A 17,254-nucleotide genomic window follows, 5' to 3' on the forward strand; every position below is an offset into this window, starting at 1 on the left:
AGGTGTAATCGTTTTCTCTCAGAACAGCGCGAAAACTTGTATTGCGGCTCAAAACAACGGGATACATCGTTTCAGATCGAAACTAGCAAGATTCACGAGCATCGATTTTACAAGTTGTCGAAGAGTAGACGAGAGAAAGGTGTAAACTTTTTCTCTCAGAACTGCACGAAAACTTGTATTCCGGCTCAAAACAACGGGATACAGCGTTTTAGATCGAAACTAGCAAAATTCACGAGCATCGATTTTACAAGTCGTCGGATAGTAGACGAGAGAAAGGTGTAAACTTTTTCTCTCAGATCTGCGCGAAAACTTGTATTGCGGCTCTAAACAACGGGATACATCGTTTCAGATCGAAACTAGCAAGATTCACGAGCATCAATTTTACAAGTTGTCGAAGAGTAGACGAGAGAAAGGTGTAAACTTTTTCTCTCAGAACTGCACGAAAACTTGTATTGCGGCTCAAAACAACGGGATACATCGTTTTAGATCGAAACTAGCAAGATTCACGAGCATCGATTTTACAAGTCGTCGAAGAGTAGACGAGAGAAAGGTGTAAACTTTTTCTCTCAGAACTGCACGAAAACTTGTATTCCGGCTCAAAACAACGGGATACATCGTTTTAGATCGAAACTAGCAAGATTCACGAGCATCGATTTTACAAGTCGTCGAAGTGTAGACGAAAGAAAGGTGTAAACTTTTTCTCTCAGAACTGCGCGAAAACTTGTATTCCGGCTCAAAACAACGGGATACATCGTTTTAGATCGGAACTAGCGAGATTCACGAGCATCGATTTTACAAGTCGTCGAAGAGTAGACGAGAGAAATGTGAAAACGTTTTCTCTCAGAACTGCACGAAAACTTGTATTCCGGCTCAAATCAAAGGGATACATCGTTTTAGATCGAAACTAGCAAAATTCACGAACACCGATTTTACAAGTCGTCGAAGAGTAGACGAGAGAAAGGTGTAAACTTTTTCTCTCAGAACTGCGCGAAAACTTGTATTCCGGCTCAAAACAACGGGATACATCGTTTTAGATCGGAACTAGCGAGATTCACGAGCATCGATTTTACAAGTCGTCGAAGAGTAGACGAGAGAAATGTGAAAACGTTTTCTCTCAGAACTGCACGAAAACTTGTATTCCGGCTCAAATCAAAGGGATACATCGTTTTAGATCGAAACTAGAAAAATTCACGAACACCAATTTTACAAGTCGTCGAAGAGTAGACGAGAGAAAGGTGTAAACGTTTTCTCTCAGAACTGCGCGAAAACTTGTATTCCGGCTCAAAACAACGGAATATATCGTTTTTGATCGAAACTAGCAAGATTCACGAGCATCGATTTTACAAGTCGTCGGATAGTAGACGAGGAAAAGGTGTAAACTTTTTCTCTCAGATCTGCGCGAAAACTTGTATTCCGGCTCAAAACAACGGGATACATCGTTTTAGATCGGAACTAGCGAGATTCACGAGCATCGATTTTACAAGTCGAAGAGTAGACGAGAGAAATGTGAAAGCTTTTTCTCTCAGAACTGCACGAAAACTTGTATTCCGGCTCAAATCAAAGGGAAACATCGTTTTAGATCGAAACTAGCAAAATTCACGAGCATCGATTTTACAAGTCGTCGAAGAGTAGACGAGAGAAAGGTGTAAACTGTTTCTCTCAGAACTGCGCGAAAACTTGTGTTCCGGCTCAAAACAACGGGATATATCGTTTTTGATCGAAACTAGCAAGATTCACGAGCATCGATTTTACAAGTCGTCGGATAGTAGACGAGATAAAGGTGTAAACCTTTTCTCTTAGATCTGCGCGAAAACATGTATTGCGGCTCAAAACAACGGGATACATCGTTTCAGATCGAAACTAGCAAGATTCACGAGCATCGATTTTACAAGTTGTCGAAGAGTAGACGAGAGAAAGGTGTAAACTTTTTCTCTCAGAACTGCACGAAAACTTGTATTCCGGCTCAAAACAACGGGATATATTGTTTTTGATTGAAACTAGCAAGATTCACGAGCATCAATTTTACAAGTCGTCGAAGAGTAGACGAGAGAGAGGTGTAAACTTTTTCTCTCAGAACTGCACGAAAACTTGAATTCCGTCTCAAAACAACGGGATACATCGTTTTCGATCAAAACTAGCACAATTCACGAGCATCGATTTTACAAGTTGTCGAAGAGTAGACGAGAGAAGGGTGTAAACGTCTTCTCTCAGAACAGCCCGAAAACTTGTATTCCGGCTCAAAACAACGGGATACATCGTTTTAGATCGAAACTAGCGAGATTCACGAGCATCGATTTTACAAGTCGAAGAGTAGACGAGAGAAATGTGAAAGCTTTTTCTCTCAGAACTGCGCGAAAACTTGTATTGGGGCTCAAATCAAAGGGATACATCGTTTTAGATCGAAACTAGCAAGATTCACGACCATCGATTTTACTAGTCGTCGAAGAGTAGACGAGAGAAAGGTGTAATCGTTTTCTCGCAGAACAGCGCGAAAACTTGTATTGCGGCTGAAAACAACGGGATACATCGTTTCAGATCGAAACTAGCAAGATTCACGAGCATCGATTTTACAAGTTGTCGAAGAGTAGACGAGAGAAAGGTGTAAACTTTTTCTCTCAGAACTGCACGAAAACTTGTATTCCGGCTCAAAACAACGGGATACATCGTTTTAGATCGAAACTAGCAAAATTCACGAGCATCGATTTTACAAGTCGTCGGATAGTAGACGAGAGAAAGGTGTAAACTTTTTCTCTCAGATCTGCGCGAAAACTTGTATTGCGGCTCTAAACAACGGGATACATCGTTTCAGATCGAAACTAGCAAGATTCACGAGCATCAATTTTACAAGTTGTCGAAGAGTAGACGAGAGAAAGGTGTAAACTTTTTCTCTCAGAACTGCACGAAAACTTGTATTGCGGCTCAAAACAACGGGATACATCGTTTTAGATCGAAACTAGCAAGATTCACGAGCATCGATTTTACAAGTCGTCGAAGAGTAGACGAGAGAAAGGTGTAAACTTTTTCTCTCAGAACTGCACGAAAACTTGTATTCCGGCTCAAAACAACGGGATACATCGTTTTAGATCGGAACTAGCGAGATTCACGAGCATCGATTTTACAAGTCGTCGAAGTGTAGACGAAAGAAAGGTGTAAACTTTTTCTCTCAGAACTGCGCGAAAACTTGTATTCCGGCTCAAAACAACGGGATACATCGTTTTAGATCGGAACTAGCGAGATTCACGAGCATCGATTTTACAAGTCGTCGAAGAGTAGACGAGAGAAATGTGAAAGCTTTTTCTCTCAGAACTGCACGAAAACTTGTATTCCGGCTCAAATCAAAGGGATACATCGTTTTAGATCGAAACTAGCAATATTCACGAACACCGATTTTACAAGTCGTCGAAGAGTAGACGAGAGAAAGGTGTAAACTTTTTCTCTCAGAACTGCGCGAAAACTTGTATTCCGGCTCAAAACAACGGAATATATCGTTTTTGATCGAAACTAGCAAGATTCACGAGCATCGATTTTACAAGTCGTCGGATAGTAGACGAGGAAAAGGTGTAAACTTTTTCTCTCAGATCTGCGCGAAAACTTGTATTCCGGCTCAAAACAACGGGATACATCGTTTTAGATCGGAACTAGCGAGATTCACGAGCATCGATTTTACAAGTCGAAGAGTAGACGAGAGAAATGTGAAAGCTTTTTCTCTCAGAACTGCACGAAAACTTGTATTCCGGCTCAAATCAAAGGGAAACATCGTTTTAGATCGAAACTAGCAAAATTCACGAGCATCGATTTTACAAGTCGTCGAAGAGTAGACGAGAGAAAGGTGTAAACTTTTTCTCTCAGAACTGCGCGAAAACTTGTGTTCCGGCTCAAAACAACGGGATATATCGTTTTTGATCGAAACTAGCAAGATTCACGAGCATCGATTTTACAAGTCGTCGGATAGTAGACGAGATAAAGGTGTAAACCTTTTCTCTCAGATCTGCGCGAAAACATGTATTGCGGCTCAAAACAACGGGATACATCGTTTCAGATCGAAACTAGCAAGATTCACGAGCATCGATTTTACAAGTTGTCGAAGAGTAGACGAGAGAAAGGTGTAAACTTTTTCTCTCAGAACTGCACGAAAACTTGTATTCCGGCTCAAAACAACGGGATATATTGTTTTTGATTGAAACTAGCAAGATTCACGAGCATCAATTTTACAAGTCGTCGAAGAGTAGACGAGAGAGAGGTGTAAACTTTTTCTCTCAGAACTGCACGAAAACTTGTATTCCGTCTCAAAACAACGGGATACATCGTTTTCGATCAAAACTAGCACAATTCACGAGCATCGATTTTACAAGTTGTCGAAGAGTAGACGAGAGAAGGGTGTAAACGTCTTCTCTCAGAACAGCCCGAAAACTTGTATTCCGGCTCAAAACAACGGGATACATCGTTTTAGATCGAAACTAGCGAGATTCACGAGCATCGATTTTACAAGTCGAAGAGTAGACGAGAGAAATGTGAAAGCTTTTTCTCTCAGAACTGCGCGAAAACTTGTATTGCGGCTCAAATCAAAGGGATACATCGTTTTAGACCGAAACTAGCAAGATTCACGACCATCGATTTTACAAGTCGTCGAAGAGTAGACGAGAGAAAGGTGTAATCGTTTTCTCTCAGAACAGCGCGAAAACTTGTATTGCGGCTCAAAACAACGGGATACATCGTTTCAGATCGAAACTAGCAAGATTCACGAGCATCGATTTTACAAGTTGTCGAAGAGTAGACGAGAGAAAGGTGTAAACTTTTTCTCTCAGAACTGCACGAAAACTTGTATTCCGGCTCAAAACAACGGGATACAGCGTTTTAGATCGAAACTAGCAAAATTCACGAGCATCGATTTTACAAGTCGTCGGATAGTAGACGAGAGAAAGGTGTAAACTTTTTCTCTCAGATCTGCGCGAAAACTTGTATTGCGGCTCTAAACAACGGGATACATCGTTTCAGATCGAAACTAGCAAGATTCACGAGCATCAATTTTACAAGTTGTCGAAGAGTAGACGAGAGAAAGGTGTAAACTTTTTCTCTCAGAACTGCACGAAAACTTGTATTGCGGCTCAAAACAACGGGATACATCGTTTTAGATCGAAACTAGCAAGATTCACGAGCATCGATTTTACAAGTCGTCGAAGAGTAGACGAGAGAAAGGTGTAAACTTTTTCTCTCAGAACTGCACGAAAACTTGTATTCCGGCTCAAAACAACGGGATACATCGTTTTAGATCGAAACTAGCAAGATTCACGAGCATCGATTTTACAAGTCGTCGAAGTGTAGACGAAAGAAAGGTGTAAACTTTTTCTCTCAGAACTGCGCGAAAACTTGTATTCCGGCTCAAAACAACGGGATACATCGTTTTAGATCGGAACTAGCGAGATTCACGAGCATCGATTTTACAAGTCGTCGAAGAGTAGACGAGAGAAATGTGAAAACGTTTTCTCTCAGAACTGCACGAAAACTTGTATTCCGGCTCAAATCAAAGGGATACATCGTTTTAGATCGAAACTAGCAAAATTCACGAACACCGATTTTACAAGTCGTCGAAGAGTAGACGAGAGAAAGGTGTAAACTTTTTCTCTCAGAACTGCGCGAAAACTTGTATTCCGGCTCAAAACAACGGGATACATCGTTTTAGATCGGAACTAGCGAGATTCACGAGCATCGATTTTACAAGTCGTCGAAGAGTAGACGAGAGAAATGTGAAAACGTTTTCTCTCAGAACTGCACGAAAACTTGTATTCCGGCTCAAATCAAAGGGATACATCGTTTTAGATCGAAACTAGAAAAATTCACGAACACCAATTTTACAAGTCGTCGAAGAGTAGACGAGAGAAAGGTGTAAACGTTTTCTCTCAGAACTGCGCGAAAACTTGTATTCCGGCTCAAAACAACGGAATATATCGTTTTTGATCGAAACTAGCAAGATTCACGAGCATCGATTTTACAAGTCGTCGGATAGTAGACGAGGAAAAGGTGTAAACTTTTTCTCTCAGATCTGCGCGAAAACTTGTATTCCGGCTCAAAACAACGGGATACATCGTTTTAGATCGGAACTAGCGAGATTCACGAGCATCGATTTTACAAGTCGAAGAGTAGACGAGAGAAATGTGAAAGCTTTTTCTCTCAGAACTGCACGAAAACTTGTATTCCGGCTCAAATCAAAGGGAAACATCGTTTTAGATCGAAACTAGCAAAATTCACGAGCATCGATTTTACAAGTCGTCGAAGAGTAGACGAGAGAAAGGTGTAAACTGTTTCTCTCAGAACTGCGCGAAAACTTGTGTTCCGGCTCAAAACAACGGGATATATCGTTTTTGATCGAAACTAGCAAGATTCACGAGCATCGATTTTACAAGTCGTCGGATAGTAGACGAGATAAAGGTGTAAACCTTTTCTCTTAGATCTGCGCGAAAACATGTATTGCGGCTCAAAACAACGGGATACATCGTTTCAGATCGAAACTAGCAAGATTCACGAGCATCGATTTTACAAGTTGTCGAAGAGTAGACGAGAGAAAGGTGTAAACTTTTTCTCTCAGAACTGCACGAAAACTTGTATTCCGGCTCAAAACAACGGGATATATTGTTTTTGATTGAAACTAGCAAGATTCACGAGCATCAATTTTACAAGTCGTCGAAGAGTAGACGAGAGAGAGGTGTAAACTTTTTCTCTCAGAACTGCACGAAAACTTGAATTCCGTCTCAAAACAACGGGATACATCGTTTTCGATCAAAACTAGCACAATTCACGAGCATCGATTTTACAAGTTGTCGAAGAGTAGACGAGAGAAGGGTGTAAACGTCTTCTCTCAGAACAGCCCGAAAACTTGTATTCCGGCTCAAAACAACGGGATACATCGTTTTAGATCGAAACTAGCGAGATTCACGAGCATCGATTTTACAAGTCGAAGAGTAGACGAGAGAAATGTGAAAGCTTTTTCTCTCAGAACTGCGCGAAAACTTGTATTGGGGCTCAAATCAAAGGGATACATCGTTTTAGATCGAAACTAGCAAGATTCACGACCATCGATTTTACTAGTCGTCGAAGAGTAGACGAGAGAAAGGTGTAATCGTTTTCTCGCAGAACAGCGCGAAAACTTGTATTGCGGCTGAAAACAACGGGATACATCGTTTCAGATCGAAACTAGCAAGATTCACGAGCATCGATTTTACAAGTTGTCGAAGAGTAGACGAGAGAAAGGTGTAAACTTTTTCTCTCAGAACTGCACGAAAACTTGTATTCCGGCTCAAAACAACGGGATACATCGTTTTAGATCGAAACTAGCAAAATTCACGAGCATCGATTTTACAAGTCGTCGGATAGTAGACGAGAGAAAGGTGTAAACTTTTTCTCTCAGATCTGCGCGAAAACTTGTATTGCGGCTCTAAACAACGGGATACATCGTTTCAGATCGAAACTAGCAAGATTCACGAGCATCAATTTTACAAGTTGTCGAAGAGTAGACGAGAGAAAGGTGTAAACTTTTTCTCTCAGAACTGCACGAAAACTTGTATTGCGGCTCAAAACAACGGGATACATCGTTTTAGATCGAAACTAGCAAGATTCACGAGCATCGATTTTACAAGTCGTCGAAGAGTAGACGAGAGAAAGGTGTAAACTTTTTCTCTCAGAACTGCACGAAAACTTGTATTCCGGCTCAAAACAACGGGATACATCGTTTTAGATCGAAACTAGCAAGATTCACGAGCATCGATTTTACAAGTCGTCGAAGTGTAGACGAAAGAAAGGTGTAAACTTTTTCTCTCAGAACTGCGCGAAAACTTGTATTCCGGCTCAAAACAACGGGATACATCGTTTTAGATCGGAACTAGCGAGATTCACGAGCATCGATTTTACAAGTCGTCGAAGAGTAGACGAGAGAAATGTGAAAACGTTTTCTCTCAGAACTGCACGAAAACTTGTATTCCGGCTCAAATCAAAGGGATACATCGTTTTAGATCGAAACTAGCAAATTTCACGAACACCGATTTTACAAGTCGTCGAAGAGTAGACGAAAGAAAGGTGTAAACTTTTTCTCTCAGAACTGCGCGAAAACTTGTATTCCGGCTCAAAACAACGGAATATATCGTTTTTGATCGAAACTAGCAAGATTCACGAGCATCGATTTTACAAGTCGTCGGATAGTAGACGAGAAAAAGGTGTAAACTTTTTCTCTCAGATCTGCGCGAAAACTTGTATTCCGGCTCAAAACAACGGGATACATCGTTTTAGATCGGAACTAGCGAGATTCACGAGCATCGATTTTACAAGTCGAAGAGTAGACGAGAGAAATGTGAAAGCTTTTTCTCTCAAAACTGCACGAAAACTTGTATTCCGGCTCAAATCAAAGGGAAACATCGTTTTAGATCGAAACTAGCAAATATCACGAGCATCGATTTTACAAGTCGTCGAAGAGTAGACGAGAGAAAGGTGTAAACTTTTTCTCTCAGAACTGCGCGAAAACTTGTGTTCCGGCTCAAAACAACGGGATATATCGTTTTTGATCGAAACTAGCAAGATTCACGAGCATCGATTTTACAAGTCGTCGGATAGTAGACGAGATAAAGGTGTAAACCTTTTCTCTCAGATCTGCGCGAAAACATGTATTGCGGCTCAAAACAACGGGATACATCATTTCAGATCGAAACTAGCAAGATTCACGAGCATCGATTTTACAAGTTGTCGAAGAGTAGACGAGAGAAAGGTGTAAACTTTTTCTCTCAGAACTGCACGAAAACTTGTATTCCGGCTCAAAACAACGGGATATATCGTTTTTGATTGAAACTAGCAAGATTCACGAGCATCAATTTTACAAGTCGTCGAAGAGTAGACGAGAGAGAGGTGTAAACTTTTTCTCTCAGAACTGCACGAAAACTTGTATTCCGTCTCAAAACAACGGGATACATCGTTTTCGATCAAAACTAGCACAATTCACGAGCATCGATTTTACAAGTTGTCGAAGAGTAGACGAGAGAAGGGTGTAAACGTCTTCTCTCAGAACAGCCCGAAAACTTAAATTCCGGCTCAAAACAACGGGATACATCGTTTTAAATCGAAACTAGCGAGATTCACGAGCATCGATTTTACAAGTCGAAGAGTAGACGAGAGAAATGTGAAAGCTTTTTCTCTCAGAACTGCGCGAAAACTTGTATTGCGGCTCAAAACAACGGGATACATCGTTTTAGATCGAAACTAGCAAGATTCACGAGCATCGATTTTACAAGTCGTCGAAGAGTAGACGAGAGAAAGGTGTAATCGTTTTCTCTCAGAACAGCGCGAAAACTTGTATTGCGGCTCAAAACAACGGGATACATCGTTTCAGATCAAAACTAGCAAGATTCACGAGCATCAATTTTACAAGTTGTCGAAGAGTAGACGAGAGAAAGGTGTAAAATTTTTCTCTCAGAACTGCACGAAAACTTGTATTCCGGCTCAAAACAACGGGATACATCGTTTTAGATCGAAACTAGCAAAATTCACGAGCATCGATTTTACAAGTCATCGAAGTGTAGACGAAAGAAAGGTGTAAACGTTTTCTCTCAGAACTGCACGAAAACTTGGATTCCGGCTCAAATCAAAGGGATACATCGTTTTAGATCGAAACTAGCAAGATTCACGAGCATCGATTTTACAAGTCGTCGAAGTGTAGACGAAAGAAAGGTGTAAACTTTTTCTCTCAGAACTGCGCGAAAACTTGTATTCCGGCTCAAAACAACGGGATACATCGTTTTAGATCGGAACTAGCGAGATTCACGAGCATCGATTTTACAAGTCGTCGAAGAGTAGACGAGAGAAATGTGAAAGCTTTTTCTCTCAGAACTGCACGAAAACTTGTAGTCCGGCTCAAATCAAAGGGATACATCGTTTTAGATCGAAACTAGCAAAATTCACGAACACCGATTTTACAAGTCGTCGAAGAGTAGACGAGAGAAAGGTGTAAACTTTTTCTCTCAGAACTGCGCGAAAACTTGTATTCCGGCTCAAAACAACGGAATATATCGTTTTTGATCGAAACTAGCAAGATTCACGAGCATCGATTTTACAAGTCGTCGGATAGTAGACGAGAAAAAGGTGTAAACTTTTTCTGTCAGATCTGCGCGAAAACTTGTATTCCGGCTCAAAACAACGGGATACATCGTTTTAGATCGGAATTAGCGAGATTCACGAGCATCGATTTTACAAGTCGAAGAGTAGACGAGAGAAATGTGAAAGCTTTTTCTCTCAGAACTGCACGAAAACTTGTATTCCGGCTCAAATCAAAGGGAAACATCGTTTTAGATCGAAACTAGCAAAATTCACGAGCATCGATTTTACAAGTCGTCGAAGAGTAGACGAGAGAAAGGTGTAAACTTTTTCTCTCAGAACTGCGCGAAAACTTGTGTTCCGGCTCAAAACAACGGGACATATCGTTTTTGATCGAAACTAGCAAGATTCACGAGCATCGATTTTACAAGTCGTCGGATAGTAGACGAGATAAAGGTGTAAACCTTTTCTCTCAGATCTGCGCGAAAACATGTATTGCGGCTCGAAACAACGGGATACATCGTTTCAGATCGAAACTAGCAAGATTCACGAGCATCGATTTTACAAGTTGTCGAAGAGTAGACGAGAGAAAGGTGTAAACTTTTTCTCTCAGAACTGCACGAAAACTTGTATTCCGGCTCAAAACAACGGGATATATCGTTTTTGATTGAAACTAGCAAGATTCACGAGCATCAATTTTACAAGTCGTCGAAGAGTAGACGAGAGAGAGGTGTAAACTTTTCCTCTCAGAACTGCACGAAAACTTGTATTCCGTCTCAAAACAACGGGATACATCGTTTTCGATCAAAACTAGCACAATTCACGAGCATCGATTTTGCAAGTTGTCGAAGAGTAGACGAGAGAAGGGTGTAAACGTCTTCTCTCAGAACAGCCCGAAAACTTGTATTCCGGCTCAAAACAACGGGATACATCGTTTTAGATCGAAACTAGCAAGATTCACGAGCATCGATTTTACAAGTCGTCGAAGAGTAGACGACAGATAGGTGTAAACGTTTTCTCTCAGAACTGCGCGAAAACTTCTATTCCGGCTCAAATCAAAGGGAAATATCGTTTTAGATCGAAACTAGCAAGATTCACGACCATCGATTTTACAAGTCGTCGAAGTGTAGACGAGAGAAATGTGAAAGCTTTTTCTCTCAGAACAACCCGAAAACTTGTATTGCGGCTCAAAACAACGGGATACATCGTTTTAGATTGAAACTAGCAAGATTCACGAGCATCGATTTTACAAGTCGTCGAAGAGTAGACGAGAGAAATGTGAAAGCTTTTTCTCTCAGAACAACCCGAAAACTTGTATTGCGGCTCAAAACAACGGGATACATCGTTTTAGATCGAAACTAGCAAGATTCACGAGCATCGATTTTACAAGTCGTCGAAGAGTAGACGAGAGAAAGGTGTAATCGTTTTCTCTCAGAACAGCGCGAAAACTTGTATTGCGGCTCAAAACAACGGGATACATCGTTTCAGATCGAAACTAGCAAGATTCACGAGCATCGATTTTACAAGTTGTCGAAGAGTAGACGAGAGAAAGGTGTAAACTTTTTCTCTCAGAACTGCACGAAAACTTGTATTCCGGCTCAAAACAACGGGATACATCGTTTTAGATCGAAACTAGCAAAATTCACGAGCATCGATTTTACAAGTCGTCGAAGTGTAGACGAAAGAAAGGTGTAAACGTTTTCTCTCAGAACTGCACGAAAACTTGGATTCCGGCTCAAATCAAAGGGATACATCGTTTTAGATCGAAACTAGCAAGATTCACGAGCATCGATTTTACAAGTCGTCGAAGTGTAGACGAAAGGAAGGTGTAAACGTTTTCTCTCAGAACTGCGCGAAAACTTGTATTCCGGCTCAAAACAACGGGATATATCGTTTTTGATCGAAACTAGCAAGATTCACGAGCATCGATTTTACAAGTCGTCGGATAGTAGACGAGAGAAAGGTGTAAACGTTTTCTCTCAGATCTGCGCGAAAACTTGTATTGCGGCTCTAAACAACGGGATACATCGTTTCAGATCGAAACTAGCAAGATTCACGAGCATCGATTTTACAAGTTGTCGAAGAGTAGACGAGAGAAAGGTGTAAACTTTTTCTCTCAGAACTGCACGAAAACTTGTATTCCGGCTCAAAACAACGGGATATATTGTTTTTGATTGAAACTAGCAAGATTCACGAGCATCAATTTTACAAGTCGTCGAAGAGTAGACGAGAGAGAGGTGTAAACTTTTTCTCTCAGAACTGCACGAAAACTTGAATTCCGTCTCAAAACAACGGGATACATCGTTTTCGATCAAAACTAGCACAATTCACGAGCATCGATTTTACAAGTTGTCGAAGAGTAGACGAGAGAAGGGTGTAAACGTCTTCTCTCAGAACAGCCCGAAAACTTGTATTCCGGCTCAAAACAACGGGATACATCGTTTTAGATCGAAACTAGCGAGATTCACGAGCATCGATTTTACAAGTCGAAGAGTAGACGAGAGAAATGTGAAAGCTTTTTCTCTCAGAACTGCGCGAAAACTTGTATTGGGGCTCAAATCAAAGGGATACATCGTTTTAGATCGAAACTAGCAAGATTCACGACCATCAATTTTACTAGTCGTCGAAGAGTAGACGAGAGAAAGGTGTAATCGTTTTCTCTCAGAACAGCGCGAAAACTTGTATTGCGGCTGAAAACAACGGGATACATCGTTTCAGATCGAAACTAGCAAGATTCACGAGCATCGATTTTACAAGTTGTCGAAGAGTAGACGAGAGAAAGGTGTAAACTTTTTCTCTCAGAACTGCACGAAAACTTGTATTCCGGCTCAAAACAACGGGATACATCGTTTTAGATCGAAACTAGCAAAATTCACGAGCATCGATTTTACAAGTCGTCGGATAGTAGACGAGAGAAAGGTGTAAACTTTTTCTCTCAGATCTGCGCGAAAACTTGTATTGCGGCTCTAAACAACGGGATACATCGTTTCAGATCGAAACTAGCAAGATTCACGAGCATCAATTTTACAAGTTGTCGAAGAGTAGACGAGAGAAAGGTGTAAACTTTTTCTCTCAGAACTGCACGAAAACTTGTATTGCGGCTCAAAACAACGGGATACATCGTTTTAGATCGAAACTAGCAAGATTCAGTAGCATCGATTTTACAAGTCGTCGAAGAGTAGACGAAAGGTGTAAACTTTTTCTCTCAGAACTGCACGAAAACTTGTATTCCGGCTCAAAACAACGGGATACATCGTTTTAGATCGAAACTAGCAAGATTCACGAGCATCGATTTTACAAGTCGTCGAAGTGTAGACGAAAGAAAGGTGTAAACTTTTTCTCTCAGAACTGCGCGAAAACTTGTATTCCGGCTCAAAACAACGGGATACATCGTTTTAGATCGGAACTAGCGAGATTCACGAGCATCGATTTTACAAGTCGTCGAAGAGTAGACGAGAGAAATGTGAAAACGTTTTCTCTCAGAACTGCACGAAAACTTGTATTCCGGCTCAAATCAAAGGGATACATCGTTTTAGATCGAAACTAGCAAATTTCACGAACACCGATTTTACAAGTCGTCGAAGAGTAGACGAAAGAAAGGTGTAAACTTTTTCTCTCAGAACTGCGCGAAAACTTGTATTCCGGCTCAAAACAACGGAATATATCGTTTTTGATCGAAACTAGCAAGATTCACGAGCATCGATTTTACAAGTCGTCGGATAGTAGACGAGAAAAAGGTGTAAACTTTTTCTCTCAGATCTGCGCGAAAACTTGTATTCCGGCTCAAAACAACGGGATACATCGTTTTAGATCGGAACTAGCGAGATTCACGAGCATCGATTTTACAAGTCGAAGAGTAGACGAGAGAAATGTGAAAGCTTTTTCTCTCAAAACTGCACGAAAACTTGTATTCCGGCTCAAATCAAAGGGAAACATCGTTTTAGATCGAAACTAGCAAATATCACGAGCATCGATTTTACAAGTCGTCGAAGAGTAGACGAGAGAAAGGTGTAAACTTTTTCACTCAGAACTGCGCGAAAACTTGTGTTCCGGCTCAAAACAACGGGATATATCGTTTTTGATCGAAACTAGCAAGATTCACGAGCATCGATTTTACAAGTCGTCGGATAGTAGACGAGATAAAGGTGTAAACCTTTTCTCTCAGATCTGCGCGAAAACATGTATTGCGGCTCAAAACAACGGGATACATCATTTCAGATCGAAACTAGCAAGATTCACGAGCATCGATTTTACAAGTTGTCGAAGAGTAGACGAGAGAAAGGTGTAAACTTTTTCTCTCAGAACTGCACGAAAACTTGTATTCCGGCTCAAAACAACGGGATATATCGTTTTTGATTGAAACTAGCAAGATTCACGAGCATCAATTTTACAAGTCGTCGAAGAGTAGACGACAGAGAGGTGTAAACTTTTTCTCTCAGAACTGCACGAAAACTTGTATTCCGTCTCAAAACAACGGGATACATCGTTTTCGATCAAAACTAGCACAATTCACGAGCATCGATTTTACAAGTTGTCGAAGAGTAGACGAGAGAAGGGTGTAAACGTCTTCTCTCAGAACAGCCCGAAAACTTAAATTCCGGCTCAAAACAACGGGATACATCGTTTTAAATCGAAACTAGCGAGATTCACGAGCATCGATTTTACAAGTCGAAGAGTAGACGAGAGAAATGTGAAAGCTTTTTCTCTCAGAACTGCGCGAAAACTTGTATTGCGGCTCAAAACAACGGGATACATCGTTTTAGATCGAAACTAGCAAGATTCACGAGCATCGATTTTACAAGTCGTCGAAGAGTAGACGAGAGAAAGGTGTAATCGTTTTCTCTCAGAACAGCGCGAAAACTTGTATTGCGGCTCAAAACAACGGGATACATCGTTTCAGATCAAAACTAGCAAGATTCACGAGCATCAATTTTACAAGTTGTCGAAGAGTAGACGAGAGAAAGGTGTAAAATTTTTCTCTCAGAACTGCACGAAAACTTGTATTCCGGCTCAAAACAACGGGATACATCGTTTTAGATCGAAACTAGCAAAATTCACGAGCATCGATTTTACAAGTCATCGAAGTGTAGACGAAAGAAAGGTGTAAACGTTTTCTCTCAGAACTGCACGAAAACTTGGATTCCGGCTCAAATCAAAGGGATACATCGTTTTAGATCGAAACTAGCAAGATTCACGAGCATCGATTTTACAAGTCGTCGAAGTGTAGACGAAAGGAAGGTGTAAACTTTTTCTCTCAGAACTGCGCGAAAACTTGTATTCCGGCTCAAAACAACGGGATATAACGTTTTTGATCGAAACTAGCAAGATTCACGAGCATCGATTTTACAAGTCGTCGGATAGTAGACGAGAGAAAGGTGTAAACTTTTTCTCTCAGATCTGCGCGAAAACTTGTATTGCGGCTCTAAACAACGGGATACATCGTTTCAGATCGAAACTAGCAAGATTCACGAGCATCAATTTTACAAGTTGTCGAAGAGTAGACGAGAGAAAGGTGTAAACTTTTTCTCTCAGAACGGCACGAAAACTTGTATTCCGGGTCAAATCAAAGGGATACATCGTTTTAGATCGAAACTAGCAAGATTCACGACCATCGATTTTACAAGTCGTCGAAGTGTAGACGAAAGAAAGGTGTAAACTTTTTCTCTCAGAACTGCACGAAAACTTGTATTCCGGCTCAAATCAAAGGGATACATCGTTTTAGATCGAAACTAGCAAGATTCACGAGCATCGATTTTACAAGTCGTCGAAGTGTAGACGAAAGAAAGGTGTAAACTTTTTCTCTCAGAACTGCGCGAAAACTTGTATTCCGGCTCAAAACAACGGGATACATCGTTTTAGATCGGAACTAGCGAGATTCACGAGCATCGATTTTACAAGTCGTCGAAGAGTAGACGAGAGAAATGTGAAAGCTTTTTCTCTCAGAACTGCACGAAAACTTGTAGTCCGGCTCAAATCAAAGGGATACATCGTTTTAGATCGAAACTAGCAAAATTCACGAACACCAATTTTACAAGTCGTCGAAGAGTAGACGAGAAAAAGGTGTAAACTTTTTCTCTCAGAACTGCGCGAAAACTTGTATTCCGGCTCAAAACAACGGAATATATCGTTTTTGATCGAAACTAGCAAGATTCACGAGCATCGATTTTACAAGTCGTCGGATAGTAGACGAGAAAAAGGTGTAAACTTTTTCTCTCAGATCTGCGCGAAAACTTGTATTCCGGCTCAAAACAACGGGATACATCGTTTTAGATCGGAATTAGCGAGATTCACGAGCATCGATTTTACAAGTCGAAGAGTAGACGAGAGAAATGTGAAAGCTTTTTCTCTCAGAACTGCACGAAAACTTGTATTCCGGCTCAAATCAAAGGGAAACATCGTTTTAGATCGAAACTAGCAAAATTCACGAGCATCGATTTTACAAGTCGTCGAAGAGTAGACGAGAGAAAGGTGTAAACTTTTTCTCTCAGAACTGCGCGAAAACTTGTGTTCCGGCTCAAAACAACGGGACATATCGTTTTTGATCGAAACTAGCAAGATTCACGAGCATCGATTTTACAAGTCGTCGGATAGTAGACGAGATAAAGGTGTAAACCTTTTCTCTCAGATCTGCGCGAAAACATGTATTGCGGCTCGAAACAACGGGATACATCGTTTCAGATCGAAACTAGCAAGATTCACGAGCATCGATTTTACAAGTTGTCGAAGAGTAGACGAGAGAAAGGTGTAAACTTTTTCTCTCAGAACTGCACGAAAACTTGTATTCCGGCTCAAAACAACGGGATATATCGTTTTTGATTGAAACTAGCAAGATTCACGAGCATCAATTTTACAAGTCGTCGAAGAGTAGACGAGAGAGAGGTGTAAACTTTTCCTCTCAGAACTGCACGAAAACTTGTATTCCGTCTCAAAACAACGGGATACATCGTTTTCGATCAAAACTAGCACAATTCACGAGCATCGATTTTGCAAGTTGTCGAAGAGTAGACGAGAGAAGGGTGTAAACGTCTTCTCTCAGAACAGCCCGAAAACTTGTATTCCGGCTCAAAACAACGGGATACATCGTTTTAGATCGAAACTAGCAAGATTCACGAGCATCGATTTTACAAGTCGTCGAAGAGTAGACGACAGATAGGTGTAAACGTTTTCTCTCAGAACTGCGCGAAAA

This window comes from Amblyomma americanum, chromosome 7 (assembly GCF_052857255.1).
Source record: "Amblyomma americanum isolate KBUSLIRL-KWMA chromosome 7, ASM5285725v1, whole genome shotgun sequence".
Lineage (NCBI taxonomy): Eukaryota > Metazoa > Arthropoda > Arachnida > Ixodida > Ixodidae > Amblyomma > Amblyomma americanum.